Source organism: Vulpes lagopus, chromosome 1 (assembly GCF_018345385.1).
Source record: "Vulpes lagopus strain Blue_001 chromosome 1, ASM1834538v1, whole genome shotgun sequence".
NCBI lineage: Eukaryota > Metazoa > Chordata > Mammalia > Carnivora > Canidae > Vulpes > Vulpes lagopus.
In genome coordinates, this window is record NC_054824.1 from 68,813,144 (window position 1) to 68,831,873 (window position 18,730).

Here is an 18,730-nt window from a genome sequence, read left to right on the forward strand (position 1 = left end):
AAATGGACCACGAATCCCAGGGGCCAGGGAGCCTGGAGGGCTGTGGGAGTGGGGAGGGAATCAGGGGACAAAGGTGTGGGGGAAGTCTCTCCCCACCACCTCCCATCACCCCCCTGCACCCCCGCCCCCCTGAGGCACTTTCAGTGGCTGCTTCCTTTTCTATGTGGAACCCCACCTGACCCCCACCCTTCGGGGTCTCACAGGCTCCAGGGGGCCGCCAAGCCACCCTCCCACATACCCCAGCAGTGCTCTGGGCACTCACCACATGGCGGGAAGGCCAGCAGGGCTAGCATGAGAGAGCTCAGGGCGGCCCCCGCCCCCTGGAGCCCCTGCTGGGGACCAGAGGGCCATGGGAGTGACCTTGAGGCCAGTGACTGACCTCCTAGTCCCTCATGTGGAGCCTACAGCGTGGGCTCTTTTGGGGGGTAGCTGAGACAATGCGCCCCACGGAGAGTGGGAGATGACGCATTTTTCTGTGGCCACAGGCTACTTTTGACGGGTCCGCCCCATTGAGGAGCAACCGAAACCTCATCCCACCCAGCATGGCTTTTGTCTGCACCACATATTTGTCTTATTTGGAAGATTTTTGTGGGTTTTCCCGTCTTTCTCCGGAGCTTACTGCCCTGAGGGGGCCAGAGGCCACGGTGGGGCTGCGGGAAGGGGTAAGAGGCATTCCTGGGGCACAATGCCTGGTGGTCTGCAGCATTACTGGATGGGGAGGAGGAGAAATCTGCCCCCTACAACACTGTGGGCACCCCCAGTGGGCACCCGGGACCCAGGCCACACACCTCCCCTCTGTGGACCGCCCACGGCTCCTGGGCCTTCCTGGGCCTGTTTCCCGCATCTTCTCTCAGCCCCTTCTGCTCTGGCTCCCCAGTCTCTCATTCCTTCGTTCCCGTGCTCCAGCCTGCTCGGCTCCTGCGGTTCCTACTTCTTGGCTGGTGCCCACACCTTTCCTCCCCTTTCCTACTGCCAGTGTGGATTCTGAAGTATCTCTCGGGGCCTGGTGCCATCTCATCAACTCCTCAGTGTCCCCCCCACCACCACCACCAACTCTAACCCTTGCCATGGTCTCCTCCTTCAGAACTTCACAAGTGTGTGTTCTCTATTCCTTTTGCTGATTCCAAGTACACCCTGCCTCTGTCACAGCTGCCCAGTGACATGTAGGACAGAGGCTATAGCTTTTGCTCTTTGGTTCCTCCCCCATCATGCCTTCTACAAAGCAGTTGCTCCATTAATATTTGTTTGACTGGGGCTTCTCAAGGGCTGGCCATAGACCAATTTGGAGAAGCTGTCAGTGAGAGAAGAGACCTAACCCAATGACCCACTCAGAACTTGAATTCCTGTCCAAAGGTGTCTGTCTTCAGCTTACATGCCTCCGGAGGGTGATGGAGATCTTACTACTTCCGGTGGTAAACCATTCCCTCTTCTAATAGCTCTGACCTTAAGAAAGTTCTTTCTCGGGATCCCTGGGTGGCTCAGCGGTTTGGCGCCTGCCTTTGACCCAGGGCGCGATCCTGGAGATCCGGGATCGAGTCCCACGTCGGGCTCCCGGTGCATGGAGCCTGCTTCTCCCTCTGCCTGTGTCTCTGCCTCTCTCTCTCACTGTGTTCCTATTATAAATAAATAAAAATTAAAAAAAAAAAAAAGAAAGTTCTTTCTCATATTGAGCTAATACCTGCCACCTTTGGCTTTCCCCACTCTACTTACAGCTAGACCACATAAATCTGTTCTAATCTTCTTGCCTCACAACTACCCTTCAGATATTTAAAGGTGGCAATCTCCTACCTTTGCAGTCTTTTCTTTTCCAGAGGGACACACCTATTATTCTCTTAACTTCCAGTGTCCCTGTGACCCAATGACCATGGACTTCAAGTGTTCTCCCCCACCCCCCATATGGAACATCTCCCCAGAGCCCTGTTGAACTCATTCTCCTGACATCATTTCCCCTCTTTCTGGATCAAAATGAGTGCCATAGCTTTCAGATGGGGCTTGCCACCATGTGGTTATTTTAGGTGTCTCAAAGGAAGGACCCACTTTCTCTCCAGGTTAAAAAGGAGAAAAGAAAAGAAAGAGATTAGAAGACATTGAGCAGCTGCTTTGTCTATTTCCCCATTTGTTCCAGAGCAGCCCTATCCTCTCCTGAAGGAGGAGATAAATCTGACAAATCTGACAAACTGATTCTACATGTTAGTGGAGGTCTGGCTTTCCATACATCCCAAAGGCTGTCAGGTCATTTCTGTGCACTTAAAAAAAAATGTATTTATTTATTTGAGAGAGAGCGAGCGAGCATATTTGGGGAGACAGGTAGAGGAAGAGGAAAAGAGAGAATCTCAAACAGACTCTGCTGAGTGCGGAGCCTAATGCAGGGCTCAATCTCAGGACCCCTCCCACCCCGAGATCATGACCTGAGCTGAAACGAGTCAGATGCTTAACCGAATAAGCCACCCAGGTGCCCCATTTCTGTGTGTCTTAAGACAGATATTAAAGAGGGAATACCAAACATTTTAAGCCAAAGGGGTGACTCATGGTGGTATTTCAGTCTGGTGAGATATTTTGGGAAAAGCAAGGCTTGTGTTACCTGGCTTGCCTCTCCCCTGACCCTCTGTGGGTGATGGAGAGCCCCTAGCCCCAAGTATATTTGCATTAAGACCAGAGACTTCCCTCGAGTGCCCAGCCCCCATAATTTTTACCTGAATGCTTTACTGCCTTGTATAGTTCACTATGTTTCTTAAGTGTCTGTATCTTGTAGCAAGTGAATGACTCCTTGACAGGGATCTTAAAGGATTCGTATCAATGTTCTGTATCTTGCTTGTGGTAGTGCTTACACAAATGTATGCATTTATAAAAACTCATCAAATAGGGGTCCCTGGGTGGCTCAGCAGTTCAGTGCCTGCCTTTGGCCCAGGGCGTGATCCTGGGGTCCTGGGATCGAGTCCCGGGTCGGGCTCCCAGCATGGGGCCTGCTTCTCCCTCTGCCTGTGTCTCTGCCTCTCTCTCTCTCTCTCTGTCTCTGTCTCTCATGAATAAATAAAAGAAATCTTAAAAAGAAACTCATCAAATAGGGGTGCCTGGGTGGTTCAATCGGTTGAGTGTCTGCCTTTGGTTCAGGTCATGATCCCAGGGTCCTGGGATTGAGCCTTGTGTCGGGCTCTCTGCTCACCTGGAGCCTGCTTCTCCCTCTCCCTCTGCTTGCTTCTGCTCTCTCTCTCCATAAAATAAACAAATAAATAAAATATTTTTAAAAACTCATCAGGCTGTATACCTCAAATGGTTGCACTTTATTTAATATGAATTGTACTCTGATGAAGATAGTTTTTTAAAAATGTTTTTACATCCCATACAGAGTCTAGAGTCATGCCCTACTCACCCGGATTCACATACATTTGTGGATTGATTTACTGAGTTAAGCTGTACCTAGAGCTATAGCCAAGAGCCATCTTTACTTCTAAACCCAACCACTAACTTGAGAAGCCTCTTCATACATAGCTGGGACATCTGGGTGGCTCAGTGCTTAAGCACCTGCCTTTGGCCCAGGGCATGATCCTGGAGTCCCCGAGTCGAGTCCCGCATTGGGCTCCCTGCATGGAGCCTGCTTCTCCCTCTGCCTATATCTCTGCCTCTCTGTTTGTGTCTCTTATGAATAAATAAATAAAACCTTAAAAAAAAAAAAAACACCCATAGCTGAAATGACTCTGCATTGTCTGGCCTTGACTCCAACCTGCTCTTCCTACCCAGTGATTCAGGCCCAAACCAAGCAGACACACTTGATTCCTCACCCAGCCTATCTTGTAGGATTGTAGGACCGCTTTATTTATTTATTTGTTTGTTTGTTTACTTATTTAAATATTTTATTTATTTATTCATGAGAGACACACAGAGAGAGGCAGAGACACAGGAAGAGGGAGAAGCAGGCTCCCTAAGAGGAGCCTGATGTGGGACTTGATCCCAGGACCCTGGAATCACACCCTGAGCCAAAGGCAGATGCTCCACTTCTGAGCCACCCAGATGCCTCTTGTAAAGCTGCTTTAATATGGCCATTGCCATCTGTAGTACTGCTGTGATTATAGTTCCCTCATAACCCAGCTCCTTGCCCCATATTGCCAATCACTGACCTGGAGGGTTGAAGGCTCCTCCCTGAAACCCTGTATGCAGGAAGACTATGACTCAAGGTGGATTTATCGGACCATGGCTACTGCTCTGAGCTTCTTAGCCAACCTGTTCCCGAAGCCACGTGGCAGTGGTCTTCTTGCCTAATGGGCTACTACCCCTGGGACAAAGTTCTAGCCCTCTTGCCTGAGATTTGGCTTATGGTGTCTGGGCCCCTTGGATGCTGAGCCCTGTCCTTCCGCCCAAGTGCCTAGCTTCCTTGACTTGCCCTGAACTCAGGAGAGTGTCATTAAAAAAAGAAGATAGAAAAAAAAAAAAAAAAGAAGATAGAGGTTGCCTATAGGTAGCAAGGCGGGATAATTTTAATTCACCTATTTATGGTTTCTAGTCTATTCTAATGATTCCTGAATAAGTGACTTTGTCTTCCCTACCAGACTGTAAGCTCACTGAGGGCAGGGGCTGAGTCCCCCCATCCCTCTTCATTATTTCCAACTGCTGGCAGTACACCTAGCACACAGCTGGTATTTGATAAACATTTATAGAGTGATTCATGAGTTCAGTTTCATGAAAGCTACGGGGGAGATGCTCTGTTTCATCAGACAGTACTAGGTGCTGATGGAGAAAGACCAGAGGCTTATATACAGCTGACAGACCATGGCTTGGTCCAGCCACGGGGAGGGCTGTCTGGCAATCTCTCACCAAGTGGAAGATGCCCTCCCTAGTCTTCACTCTGCACGTGTGCAGGAATGTTCATAGCTCTGCTATATGTAATGAAGCGAAGCTGCAAGTGACCAAGATGCCCATCCACAATGGACATCGTGATAGTCACACAATCAATCACAGCTTCGCTCATCAATGTGAATGATTCCCCAAAACATGGAGCAGATCAAAAACAAGAAGGTTGCCCATGGGTATATATAGTATGATACCATCTACGTGATCTTTAAGTGCAAAACATATGGTATATTAGACCTAATATATTATGGCCCCAGAACAAGCTGAGTGGTGACTCAGGACCCAGTTCAACCCTCTGCAAAGGGTATATGTAATATGCGTACACGTTTATGTGTATATTTTACTGTATACACATACTGGTACTATATAAACAATATATGGTAAAATATAGAGTATGATAAACATCAGATTCAGGTCATCTCCGTGGAGCAGGGAACAGAGAGAGATATACTTGAGTCAGGTACATAGAGGGTCTTTTTCTTTTTTTTTTTTTTTAAGATTTTATTTATTTATTCATGAGAGACACACACAGAGGGAGGCAGAGACACCAGCAGAGGGAGAAGCAGGCTCCATGCAGGGAGCCCGATGTGGTACTCAATCCCAGGACTCCAGGATCACGTCCCAGGCTGGAGGCAGCGCTAAACCACTGAGCCACCCAGGGATCCCCATACACAGAGGGTCTTGCAAAATGCTATTTCCTAGGTGGGATGGCATGGGTGTGTGGTATTTGTGATGTCATTCTCTATTCCATGGTCATTATGATTGTTGTTCCCCAGACAAATGCGGTCCCTTCTAAGTGTCAGAAGAATTGTACTTCCTAGATCGCTGTGGTTGGGGGAAGGCTGTGACTGGTTCTGGCCAACGACTTGTGAGCTAGAGCATGAAATTGCCTTTTGAGACCCTCTGGATTTCTCTTTTGCTTCTGACAATGTTTGAGATGGTGGTTGTTTTATCAGCTGGGTCCCTGAGTAATTTCCTGAGCAGAGTCCCCTGCTCATCCTTCAAGGATATGTAGCAGAAGTAGAAGTGTGGTAAACCACTAAGATATCAGGGTTGTTTGATACTGCAGCATCATTGAGAACATTCTGACCGACATATCTTTTAGTGTGTCTAGAATATTTCTTTTTTTTTTTTTTTAAAGTGAGAAGACTTTGGTTTCTTTTTTCTTTTTTTTTTTCTTTCTTTCTTTATTTTTTTAATTTTTTATGATAGTCACAGAGAGAGAGAGGCAGAGAGAGATAGGCAGAGGGAGAAGCAGGCTCCATGCACCGGGAGCCTGATGTGGGATTCGATCCCGGGTCTCCAAGATCGCGCCCTGGGCCAAAGGCAGGCGCCAAACCGCTGCGCCACCCAGGGATCCCTGTCTAGAATATTTCGATTAAAAAATGAAATGGGGGAAAACATCATGCCCTTCAGGGCCTCAGACACCTGCAGGTCACACTTGGCTTGGAATAGTCTCCAGGCTTCTGAGTCCTCCCTCCTACCCCTCTAAGCTGCAGGAACATCAGCCAGAGCAGATACTCAAGACCAGAGCAGACCGGAGGCGAAATTCTCACCTTCCGTGCCCGGCAAGAATGTGAACCTGGGCTCTTAGGAGCTTGGGGCTGGATGACTGTCATGCAGTCTGGAGCCCACTGACACTCCAAACACTAGCCTCCTGCCTTCTCACCTCCAGAGGAAGTGTTCCCAGATTACCTTGACTAGAAGGAAGAAGAGAAGGACCTGAAGGTTAATACCTGGATTTCTAAGCTGCTTTTCTTAAAGCTTCAAAAGACTTTCCCTACTCTGATCTCCTGGGGCCTCCCCCAGAACCAGGGCAAGGAGAAGAAGATTCTTCCATTTGCCAGTCTAGGTGAGGAAATGGGGACCCAGAGAGGGTAAGCAAATGGCCTGTGGTCACAGAGCAAGGCAAGGAGATGATTCTGGTGGGCAGAATTCTCTGTCTATAGACCCATAGACCCTCTCACCCCCGCTCTGGGCCTAGACCCATGCTGTTGGACTGGCTGGCCTCTCTGTGTGAGCAGCGGCCCTGTGCTCTTGGCTGGCCCTGCAGGGGGTGGACCGGGCCCTGAGTCTCCACTCAGCTGTCCTGGGGCCTGAGCAGAGAGGAGGAGGAGGATCCGGGAGAGACTAAGGTCAGCCCTCCCTCCCACAGAGCAGTGACGACAGGTTGGCTGTAAGCCCCACGCAGTCCCACCAACTGGGAGGTCAGGCCGTGGAGGCTGCCAGAAGACCAGGGCTGAAGAGGGTCCAGATAATGCAAATGGGGTAGCCTCTGTGGGTGGAAATGACATTTCTTGGCTTTAAATAGCTCCATCTCCAGAGCCCCAGAGCCCCAGCGGGACTATTAATTCCTAGACTCCTGGGGCTGCCCAGCACTGTTTGCACAAGCTGCGTAAGATCTCAGGCATTTTTCCTGCCACCCGTGTCCCCACCTCCCTTCAATTTCTCTGTGTATTTCAACAAGGGGTTAGTTTATTTCTAGTAGCAAGCCTGGGTTTCAAGCTGCCCGCATACATATTTTGTCCCTCTTACAAGTGACACAGATCAAGTCCACGGCAAACTCCTGAGGGTTTTCTTTGTAACCTGGTGTCTCCAAAAAGAAAGGTAATGTGTGTGAGCATGAATGACAAAAATAGAGGCCATACCTATGCACGTATGTGTGTGTGCATGAAGTTAACTAGTCAATTAATCCCCTAGATTTTTTTTTTATTGCTTACTAAGTACCAGGCACTGTGCTGGCCCTGAGCATACAGGGTAAACCATGGTGGTCCTAACTGATCAAACAGCTGTAATCACCCCCCGAGACTTGCCTCTAGTGGCATCTCCTGGCCCAGCTGGGTATCCCAGCTCTGAGTCTCACACATCTCTGAATCCTGCCTACCCTCATCAAACAGAGAATGATGAAGAGGAAAAGACAGATGGCTACGGTAGGTGTTTAGTGCAGAAAACTGACAGGTCATGGTGGCTGACCTGCTGGAGAAAGAGGATGAATCTATGACAACGCCAAGGTATTTGGCCCGCTGGCAGAGAAAGTTGGAGAACAGCTAAGACAGATACATGGACTTGGGAAGGGCAATAGGCCATGTTTCAGTTTGCTGATAACAAGGTTCAATCACAGTGGCTTAAACACCCAGGGCTTTCTTCTCTCACATAAAAGTCCACAGCTCGAGGATAGGTGAAGTTGCTTCACGGTCACTAGGATCCTCCTATCTTCCTGCACTGTCCTCCTCAAATACTCCTCGTGGCCCAAAACAGCTACTGGAGTTCCACTCCTTTCCTCAGAATTCCAGGAAGAGAGAGAGAGAGGAAGGACAAAAGGACAAAAAGGGCATGTGCACTCCTGTTCTTTTAAGGCACACACCTGGAAATCCTCTGTCACCCTCTGTTTGTGCCTTGTTGACCAAAACTTAGTCACATGGCTACACCAAGCTGCCAGGGAGGCCTGGAGATGTAGTTTTTCAGCTAGGGGAGTCACCCAGGTCTCTGTTACTACTGAAGAAGGGAAGGACTGACATTGAGAAGCAACTAGCACTTTTTGCTATGGTGCTCAGTAAGCATGTGCTGATTGGCATTTTTTTTTTTTTTAAGATTTTATTTTCTTATTCATGACAATGAATAAGACAGCCGGACGTGGGACTTGATCCTGGGTCTCCAGGATCACACCCTGGGCTGAAGGCGGTGCTAAACCGCTGAGCTGCCCAATAAATAAAATCTTCCAAAAAAAAAAAAAAGAAAGAAAGAAAAAAAGAAAGAAACGTCCTATTTGAAACAGGAGTGGAACATACATGAAGCTGGGGGCTGAATATCTAGATTCTCAGGTCAGCAGCAAAGAGATAAGAATTAAAACTGGCTCAGGTGAAAGCCCAAGGCTAAGCCTGGGTCAAGTCTACAGCATGGGGGTGGAGGGATGGGAGGAAGAGAGGCAAGAACATCTTGCAAAAGAAAAAACTTACAGACCATTGTTCATCTGTCATCACTCTGTGACTTCATGGGGGCTCACTCAGCCTCCCAGTCTGGACACTGTAGCTCCTACCTGGGCAGCTTTGGAGGGCACCTGTTAAGTACAGTATGCCCGGTTCTCTCCTGTGCCCAGGCTGAGAATTATAAGGATATCCATAGAAAAAATACCCCCTGTGCTCCTCCCTACCCAGATGTGCCTTGCTCAGACCTGGCTGACATTTAGAACATTTAGACACTCTGGGAGCTGAAGAGTGGCGGACTACCCCATGGAGAGGGAGCAGAGGCAAGGGAGGGGTTTCTCTTCTTGCTATGTAAAGCCTCAAGAAGTTTCTTCCGGGGAGGGGGTAGAATTTAGATCAGTGGTTCTCAACCACAGGCAATTTTGCCCAGCTGGGGACTTTTGGCCAGGTCTGGGAACACTTTTGATTGTTATGACTAGGGAAGTAGGGTGTGCAATTGACTTTCAGTGGGTAGAGGCCAGAGATGTTGCTAAACACCCTACAAAGCACAGGACAGCCTCCCACAACAAAGAGGTATCCTGCCCAAAATGTGAATAGTGCCAAGGTTGCAAAATCCTGGTTTATTTGAGTATGATCACTGGACTCACAGGAAACTTAAATAATTCATTTTACCCAGAGCCATACAATGTCGATTGAGTTCAGGCTAACCCTAGGCTTCTGATAGGCCTATTTGAAGACCAGAGGGAGGCGCCTGGGTGGCTCAGTCCCGTAGGCCTCTGATTATTGATCTCAGCTCAGGTCTTGATCTCAGGGTCGTGAGTTCAAGCCCAGCACTGGGCTCCATGCTGGGCTTGGAACCTTCTCAAAAACAACAACAACAACAAAACCACTAGAGGAAAGTCTAAACCATGCTTGTCATAATTGACCAGCACTTATTGACCATCCACTATTCCCGGGTTCTTAACATAAATTACTGCCATGCTTCCAACAACCATAAAGATGTAAGCACCACTATCATCATTATCCCCTTTTCACAGATGAGAAAACTGAGACTCAAAGAAGTTAGACGACTACCCCCTAGCACACAGCTAATATGTGGCCCCAAAGTCCACTCACTTTTCATTCCCCACATGCCTCTCCTATTTGTTACAGCCCCATTACTACAAATATCTGCTTATGGTCTCATCTTTTGAAAGCTCATAATTGGGTGTGACAAACTAGGGAACACTCTACTAACTAGATCATTTCATTCACCCTGGCGCCTCCTCCTCTAGCTGATCCAGGTGAAGGGGAATTTCTATGCTTAAAGATATGCTTTAAGATGTATCAGGAGGATGCAGCTCCCCTGCAAAGCCAAGCCAAGTAGCCACAAAGCAGATGAAAATATGCCGAAGTTCATTAAGGGTCAAGGAAGTACAAAATTAAAGTAACAGGGAAATGCCTCAGGGGGTCCCACCTGTTAAGTCACCAAGCACTTGTGCCACCTCTTGCTGCTGGGTGCAGGGGAACGGGGCATCCTCACTCCTTGTTGGTGGGGAGGGGAGGTGTTCCACCTTTTGCAAAAGCAATCTGCAGTATCTTCTAAAATTAAACTCAGGGACACCTTACCCCAGCCTTCCTACTTCTAGGCACACAAAGATACCTAAGAGCAGTTTTATCACATCCTTGCTCGTGGTAGCAGAAAGTAGGGGTGCCTGTCTCAAGGAGGTATTTTAATAAATTAATAAAGGCTCATTTTGTTGTATGTAAGTAAATAATAAGTAATACTGCTATTCAACCACAACAGTTCCTGTGATACAGAAAAAATATGTCTAGCAAGATGCCATGTATATGAATTTGTGTATATGTAAATGCAGAGGAAAATATTTGTATATGCTTATAAGAACACGCAGAAAGGGACACCTGGGCCGCTCAGTGGTTGAGCTTCTTTTTTTTGTTTTTTTTAAACATTTTTTTTATTATTTATTTATGATAGTCACACAGAGAGAGAGAGAGAGGCAGAGACACAGGCAGAGGGAGAAGCAGGCTTCATGCACCGGGAGCCCGACGTGGGACTCAATCCGGGGTCTCCAGGATCGCGCCCTGGGCCAAAGGCAGGCGCCAAACCGCTGCGCCACCCAGGGATCCCTCAGTGGTTGAACTTCTGCCTTCGGCTCAGGGCATGATCCTGGGGTCCAGGGATCGAGTCTGACCGAGTCCGGAGTCCCGAGTCCCGAGTCCCCCCTCCCCCCCCATCGGGCCGCTTCTCCCTCTGCCTGTGTCTCTGTCTCTCTCTCTGTGTCTCTCACGAATAAATCAATAAAATCTTAAAAATAAATAACATGGAGAAAAATACAAGAGTTTGTTCTAGGCTCTTGATAATGGGTTTCCTGAGGGTGGATGATACCAAGGTAGACTCAAGAGGAAAGGAAAGGGGATCCCTGGGTGGCTCAGCAGTTGAGCGCCTGCCGTCCGCCCAGGGCGTGGTCCTGGAGTCCCGGGATCGAGTCCCACGTCAGGCTCCCTGCGTGGAGCCCGTTTCTCCTCTGCCCATGTCTCTGCCTCTCTCTCCCTCTCCGTGTCGCTCATGAATAAATAAATAAAATCTTAAAAAAAAAAAAAAGAAGAAGAAGAAAGGAAAAAAACAAAAGTACGAAGGAATGTACGCGCTTATGCAGCACTTAGAGGCGTGCAGGTGTCCGTAGCTCACAAACGGACGGAGCCTGGGGGAGGCGGCCGTTTCCGGGCACCGCCGGGCGCGGGGTCCCCTGCGGCGGGCGGACAGCGGCTGCGCGCTCCCGGGCTCCGGGCTCCGGGCTCCGGGCTCCGGGCTCCGGGCTCCGGGCTGGGGGGCGCGGGCGGGTGGCCGCTGCACGCCGTCGGGGCGCGGAATCCCTCCCCTCGAGGGGACCGCGCGGGGATTTCCCAGGGGGGGCCGAGGCTCCTGAAAGGCGCCTTGTCTGCAGGGGCGGGCTGGCGCGGCGGCGCGGGGACGGCGGGGACCTGGGGGCGGGGGCGGGGAGGACCCCGCCCGCCGCCCGCCGCCCGCCGCCCGCCGCCCGCCGCCCGCCGCCCGCCGCCCGCCGCCCGCCGCATCGCCCATTCCCCAGGAGCTCGGCCAGAGCCCCGGGGCCGCTGCTGGGCGCCGAGGCGAGCGCGACGTGCACGCGCGGGGGCTGGAAGCTCGCGCCCAGGGGGCCGCAGGCTTGTCTCGGTCCGAGCCCCGGAGCGGCTGCGGCAGGGCCTGGGGTGTCGGTGTCGGTGGCTCCCTCTCCCTGAGGCCTAGCTCCGTCAAAGAGCGTCTGCGTGGTGAATGACGGGGCCCTTTGGCAGGGGATGTCTGGGACGGCCCCTCCGGTGGCCCCATCCTCTCTCCAGAGCCCTGGGCGGTGTTCTTGTACCCTCAGAATCCCTCTTGATGGGCTCCCACATTGTTTCTCCCGACCTGTATCCTGCCCCCCCTCCCCTCCCCTCCAGCCAGACGGGGCTGCCTTGAGGACAGAGACTGTACCCGACTCGTTTGATCACTTCCCAGAACAAAACCACAGGCAGCCCAACATAGGGTAGATATCTTTTACCAAAATTTACTCTAGCAGGGCAGAAAAAGAGGACACTTTGAGTCAAGTAGTTCTCTCCATGTCCCTTGAATAAAAATCTAATTAGGTCTTAGATAGTCTGTTGTTTGTACCAAGAGAAGAACTTAGAAATGTAGCCTGAGCCCCAGGGCCACTCAGGAGGCCTGGTGGCAGGAGGGCAGAAGTGTGACAAAAGTTGTAGCATTAAAAAAAAAGTCAACGACAATAACAAAACAGTACAAAGTTTAAGGGTTGAGTGAAGGTGGCTGAGAAACTTCTCTTGTTCTCTTGCCCTGGGCTGTTTGCCAGAAAAGAGGGAGGAAAAAAAAGAAAAGGGCAAAAAAAGAAAGCCCAAGTAGGCATTTTTAGTGGCACCAGGGGAAAGATTTTCTACCTGGAATTAAAGGAAGAACAGGTCTGCAAACCAAATCTAACTTCTTCTACGACCAGAAGAGTTTCAAGAGAGAAAATGTATGTGCAGGTGTATGTGTTGTGTGTAAAAACCCTGGGTTTGGGGTCAAAAGTCTGATTTCAGGATTTAAAAAAATATTTAATTTATTTATTCATTAGAGACAGAGAGAGAGAAGCAGGCTTCTTGCAGGGAGTCTGATGTGGGACTCGATCCCAGGACCCTGGGATCACGTTCTGAGCCAAAGGCAGACACTCAACCTCCTGAGCCACCCAGGCATCCCATGATTTCAGGATTTGAGTGGTCTCAGCCAATTAGACCAGCCCCTTGACTCTGGGAAAGATCCTTGGCTTCCCTGAACCTCTATTTTCTCACCTGTAGCCTGAGGATACTAATCTCACTTAATTCACCTGATTGTCTACTAATGGCGGTGTGAATACCTGTCTCAGGTCCCTACACACTGGTCCTCAGTACAAGGCATGCCAATGTTCACTGCAGCATTATTCGAAACAGCCAAAGGTGGAAGCCACTCAAGTGTCCATGGATAGATGAATGAATAAACAAAATGCGCTGTATCCTTACAATGGAATCTGATTTGCCCATTCAGAAGGAGTGAAGTTCCATGCTACAACGTGGATGAATCTGGAAAACATTACACTAAGTGACAGGAGCCAGTCAGAAAGGGACAAATATGTGATTCTACATATGTGAGTTACCTAGAAAAGACAAATTCATAGACTCAGAAAGTAGAATAGAGGTTACCAGGGCCCAAAGGAAATGAAGGATATACTGCTTAACGGATACAGATTTTCTGTCTGGGATGATGAAAAACATTTTGGAAATAGTGGTGATGCTTGCACAGCAGTGTGACTGGAGCTAATGCCACTGAATTATACATTTGAAAATGGTTAAGATGGCAAATTTTATATTATACATATATTTCTACAATAAAACATTAAAAAAAGGGTGGGGGGGAGACAGTGGGCCTGATTGTGAAAAGAAAGCCTTGTTTTTAGTAGCAGCTCTTTGGGGATAGCTCCCAACTGGAAATGGCCCAAAAGTCCATCTACAGTAGAATGGTCAAGCAGTTGTCTGTTCACACAATGAAATGCTATACAATTGTGAGAATAAATGACAACCACACACAGCAGTCCAGGTGAATCTCAGAGCTGTGATGTGGAGTGAAACAGGCCAGGCACAAACGTATACTTCATTTAGACAAAGTTCAAAAACAGGCAAAACAATCTGTGGTGTGAGAGGTCAGGATAGGGTTACCCTTGGGGAGTCATTGTTAGAAGGGGGCATGAGGGGGCTTTGGGGGGCTGGCAGTTTGCAGCTTCCTGATCCTGCCGCTGTTATCTGGCTGTGTTCACTTTGGGAAAATTCTCCAAGCTGCTTTACACTTGCCGTGTGTGTTCTCTTCTGTATTTATGTTTACTTCGACGAACCTTCTTTTTTAAGTTCTGGTTTACGTCTTGAGTGAAGGGTATGGTGAACTAGAGAGCAGAACTACAGAAGCTTGATTTATACGCTTAATCTGTGCCAAACCAGAGGGACTATGAAACTAGATTTATAATTCTCTACGCTGCTTGCCATTTATCCCGCGCCCCCCTGCCTTGTCCCCTGGCCTCCAGGAGCTGTTCCCAATTAGTTTTTGAACTCTAAACAGCCGACTTCCCATAGCTAGCCCTGCTGGGGACCTGGAGGGGAATGGGGTGCACCCCCGCACCAAGGAGAGGCCCCGATCTGTGAGCTCACAGCCCCTGGAGCAGAATCCACCATTACCCTGGGCCTGTGGGTGCACAACAGGCATCAAGCAAACTATTGTGTGTGCGGACCGTGTCCTCAACATTCTTCAAGTGCACCCCTACTTTCCCACTACCTCCATTTAGGGAAGGGCTGTTAGCAGCCTTTTGGGGATCTGTTTGCAAGGACATAGGGCTTGAGGACCTAGAGAAGAGGTGGCCCCTTGTCCCAGCATCAGGAGACCATCTCCCAGCTGTCCTGCTGGGCACCATGGGGAGAGCTAATCTAAAACATTTGACTTGGCTCGGACTGACCCAAGGTGACTCCTGACACGAAACAACTCCACAGTTGGGGTTAGAGGGAGGGGGCGACATATTTTTGCTTGATGACAAACTGCTAAATAATAGATCTGGCTGGGGTTTCGGTTTTTCCCCCACTGGCTTGACCGGTGTGTTGGTCTTATTGAGTCAATCAGTGAGCTATTTTGGCCCTGTGGGGACTCAGGACTTGGTTTCTAACCCCCGGAGGCCTTCCCCCCTGTCCTGGGAGTTTGGGCTTCCCCCGTGTCCTGTTTGTTTGTCTGCCTGTCTGAGGCCCTGAGGGCTGAAAAAGGCAGCATGGGCTTTTGCCAGACTCCGCAACCCTGGGCCACACAGCCCTGGGGAGAAAGACTCCTGCTTGCAGGGTGTCCCCCCAGTAGTACCCAAGTCCCTGCAGCATCTATTTCCAGTAGTGCTCCCCTCCCTTTCCCTCCAGGCCTCTCCATACTTTCTCCCTCCAGCCAATAGCCGGCCACTCTCGGTTTTAATGACAGCAGTAGCAGAAACCTCATTCCTTCCCTGAGACTCGTGTTTTATGGTCTATGAAGCCCCTTCACAGCATCACATCACCCAATCCCTTACTGCCCCCCACTCTGTTTGGGGCGGAGGCTCTCGGAGTTGCTAGGACTTACCTGGTGTCAGGGACTCAGTAAAGATCAGAACTTATCTTTTGATTTTCTAGTCCTGTCTTCTGTTCTCTGACCCAAGATGCTCTCTTGCCTTTGGAACCTGGGGCAGAGGCCACTAGCTGCAGCCCCCAGCCCATTCTTCTTCCTCGCTCAGTGACAGAACCTCCATTTTAGCATTGTGCCCAGGTAAAAGGAAGATTCCTAGCCTCACTTTGCGGCCAGTGGTTTATAAGCAAAAACTTCAGGGAAACTCCTTAAAAGGGGATGGAAGGAAGGGGGGGCATGGATTTTTTTTTTTAACCTTCCCTCACTGCCTGGAGTTCAACAGTGAGGTGACCTTGAGTGAAAAGCCATGTTCTAGGATAGTAGAGTGGAAATACAGAAGGAGCCTGAGTCTCCGAGGACCAGAGAGCCACCATACCAGCTCAGATTTCCTACCTCCAGTGAATTCTTGATTTCAGCTCAGGCCATTATCTTGAGGTCAAGAGATCAAGCCCAGCTTTGGGCTCTGTGCTGGCAGGGAGTCTGCTTGGGGTTCTCTCTCTCTGTCTCCTTCTTCCCCCCCCCCCCCCGCCGCCTTCCCCCCGTGGGTGCAAACACACACTCTCTCTCAAATAAATCAATAGGGCAATTCTATTTTTAATTTTTTGAGGAACCTCCACACTGGTTTCCACAGTGGTTACACCAGTTTGCATTCCAAGTCTTGAAAGTATTGAAAACAATGTTAGGTCCCCAAAGAACCTTTTAATAATGCCCATCATTTTAGTATCCAGGTCTTTTTCATTTCTCAGCTATGTTCTGAGGATTCCTACTGGGCCTGGAGCATGGGACCAGGAGTCCTGCCCGTGCTTTCTGAGCTTTGCACTACCTGCTGTAAGCCTCTGATCCCATGATTCCCCTCTCTTGGCCCATTTCCTCAGTTGGAACATGGGAGGGTTCAGCCAGCAGCTGTCCCCTCCCCATTGTCAACCCCAACTCATGTGACCTCTCTCTGCCCGGGGTTTTCCCCACTCCCACCCTTCCCCATGCCATCTGGACTTAATTTCTGAGGTCCTGTCCCTTGTGGCTTGCCTTCCCTTTCTCTGACCTGTTCACCCATCAGTTCCTGCCTTCTGGTGACTCCGCCGTTTTGAAAATGCTCTCCATCCCAGCATTGTCTGAGATTTCACCATCTCTCTAGAGAAGGGGCAGCATAAAGGTGTCTGGTCTCTACAACAGACTAGACTTGGTTTCGGATCCCACCCCCCCACCCCGGTTCAGAGCACTTTCAGTGTGCTAGGCCTTGTCCTTCACATGCTTTAACTCACATCACACCAGGAGGTAGATGCTAGCGTTGTTATCCTGTCTCATTATTCCTGCTTTTAAAAATAAGGAGAATGAGGTGCAGAGAGGTCAAGCAACTTGCCCAAGGTCACAGAGCTGGTAAGGGGCAGGAATGAATGTTTGCCTAGGCAGTTTGGCCCAAGAGCCCATGCTCTTAACCACTGTGCTAGATGATACCTGATTTCTTAACTTGGTCTCTTCTTGGTCATGCAACCTCGGGCAAGTTATTGAACCTTGTCATTTTTGTAAATGCTGAACCATTTGAGAATTTGTTGTGGACATCATGATACTTCACTCTAAACATTTGTGCATGTGTCTACTGAGAACAGGAAGAGATATAGGACCAAGCATCGTCATCAACTCAGGACAGTGTCAACTCAATTTTTTTTAAAGGTTTTATTTATTTATTCATGAGAGACACAGAGAGAGGCAGAAACATAGGCAGAGGGAGAAGCAGGCTCCCCGCAGGAGCCCAATGTGGGACTCGATCCCAGGACCCTGGGATCACGCCTTGAGCCAAAGGCAGATACTCAACAACTGAGCCACCCAGGTACCCCCAGTGTAAACTCAATTTGACATTGATACAATACTAGCATCCAATACAATGCTTATTTTCACCTGTCCCTGTCTCAATGTCTTTTGTAACTGTTTTACCCCCAATATTGAGTCCAATCAAGGACCACACGTTGCATTTAGTTACAATGTTAAAAATATTTTTAATTGAGGTACAATTCACAGACCATAAAATTCACCCCTTTAAGTGTACACTTCAGTGATTTTTTTTTACTATATGCACAAAATTGTGCCACTATCACCACTATATAATTCCAGAACTTTCAATCACCCCAAAAGGAGCCCTGTACCTATTGCTCCTCATTACCCCATCTCCCCAGTCCATTACAGTGGTTACTAATCTATTTTCTGTCTCCATAGACTTGCCTATTCTGGACATTTTACAGGAACTGAACCCTACAATATGTGGCTTTCTGTGGCTGGCTTCTTTCACTTAGCATAAGGTTTTCAAGGTTCATCTAGGTTGTAGCATGTGTCGGTTCTTCGTTCCTTTTCATAGCTTAATAACTCATGACATGGATGTGCCACATTTTGTTTCTCTCCTCATCTGCTGATAGGCACTGGTGTTGTTTCCACTTCTTGGCTATTAGGAATAATGCCACTATGACATCAACGTTTTTGGGTACGGGCTGTTATTTTGCAGACTGTTCCTCCTTTTGGCTTGTCTGATTGTTTTCCTGGTGAGAACTTTCAGGTTCGCTGCATCAACTTTCATAGCCTAACGAATGGGTTTCTCTCTGCTAAGCCCAGCCACGAGCCAACATCTCTGCCCAGCTATGTTGCTGGCAGGTGGCACAGCCTGGTGGAGACAGAGCTCTTTGCGGCCCCAACAAAGCAGTGCTGTGCTCCTTCCCACTGCCCACAGTCCCTGCCACTGCCCTCCCTGCCCTGCGGACACAGAACCTCAGAGCTATTTCAGGCCCTTCGTGGTAGACCTGGCCTGGGAAAATCTGAGGTCCTGGCTGCCAGACACAACTGCCTTCCTTAGAGGCTTGAAGGTCATCCCTGGGCTTGGCTCCCTCGTTCTGGTGGCCCAGCCCCTTGTTCCTGGTTCCCACTGACCCCCAAGCAGTACCCCCCGCCCTGGGCAACCAGAGTGAGGGAGCAGAGTACGCATCACTGGGATGGGCTTCCTGTTGACAAATGCTGGCTGGCTTGTGGCATCGGGTGTGGTTAAGGCTCAAAAGAGCATCTATCTAAAAATGGGGCCTCTCTGCTCAATGGATCTGGAGCACGTGTGTCCTTGAGTCATGCTGCTTCCTTCGTGCCGGCAAAAACAACCTTTCTTCCCCTGCTGGTTTCCTCTGCACAGCCCCTAGGAGTCCCACAGCTATGAAAACCTGGAGTCTCTTCCCTCCTGGACCTCTTCCCCAGATCAACAGCTCAGCTGGCAAAGCCCCAGGGTGGC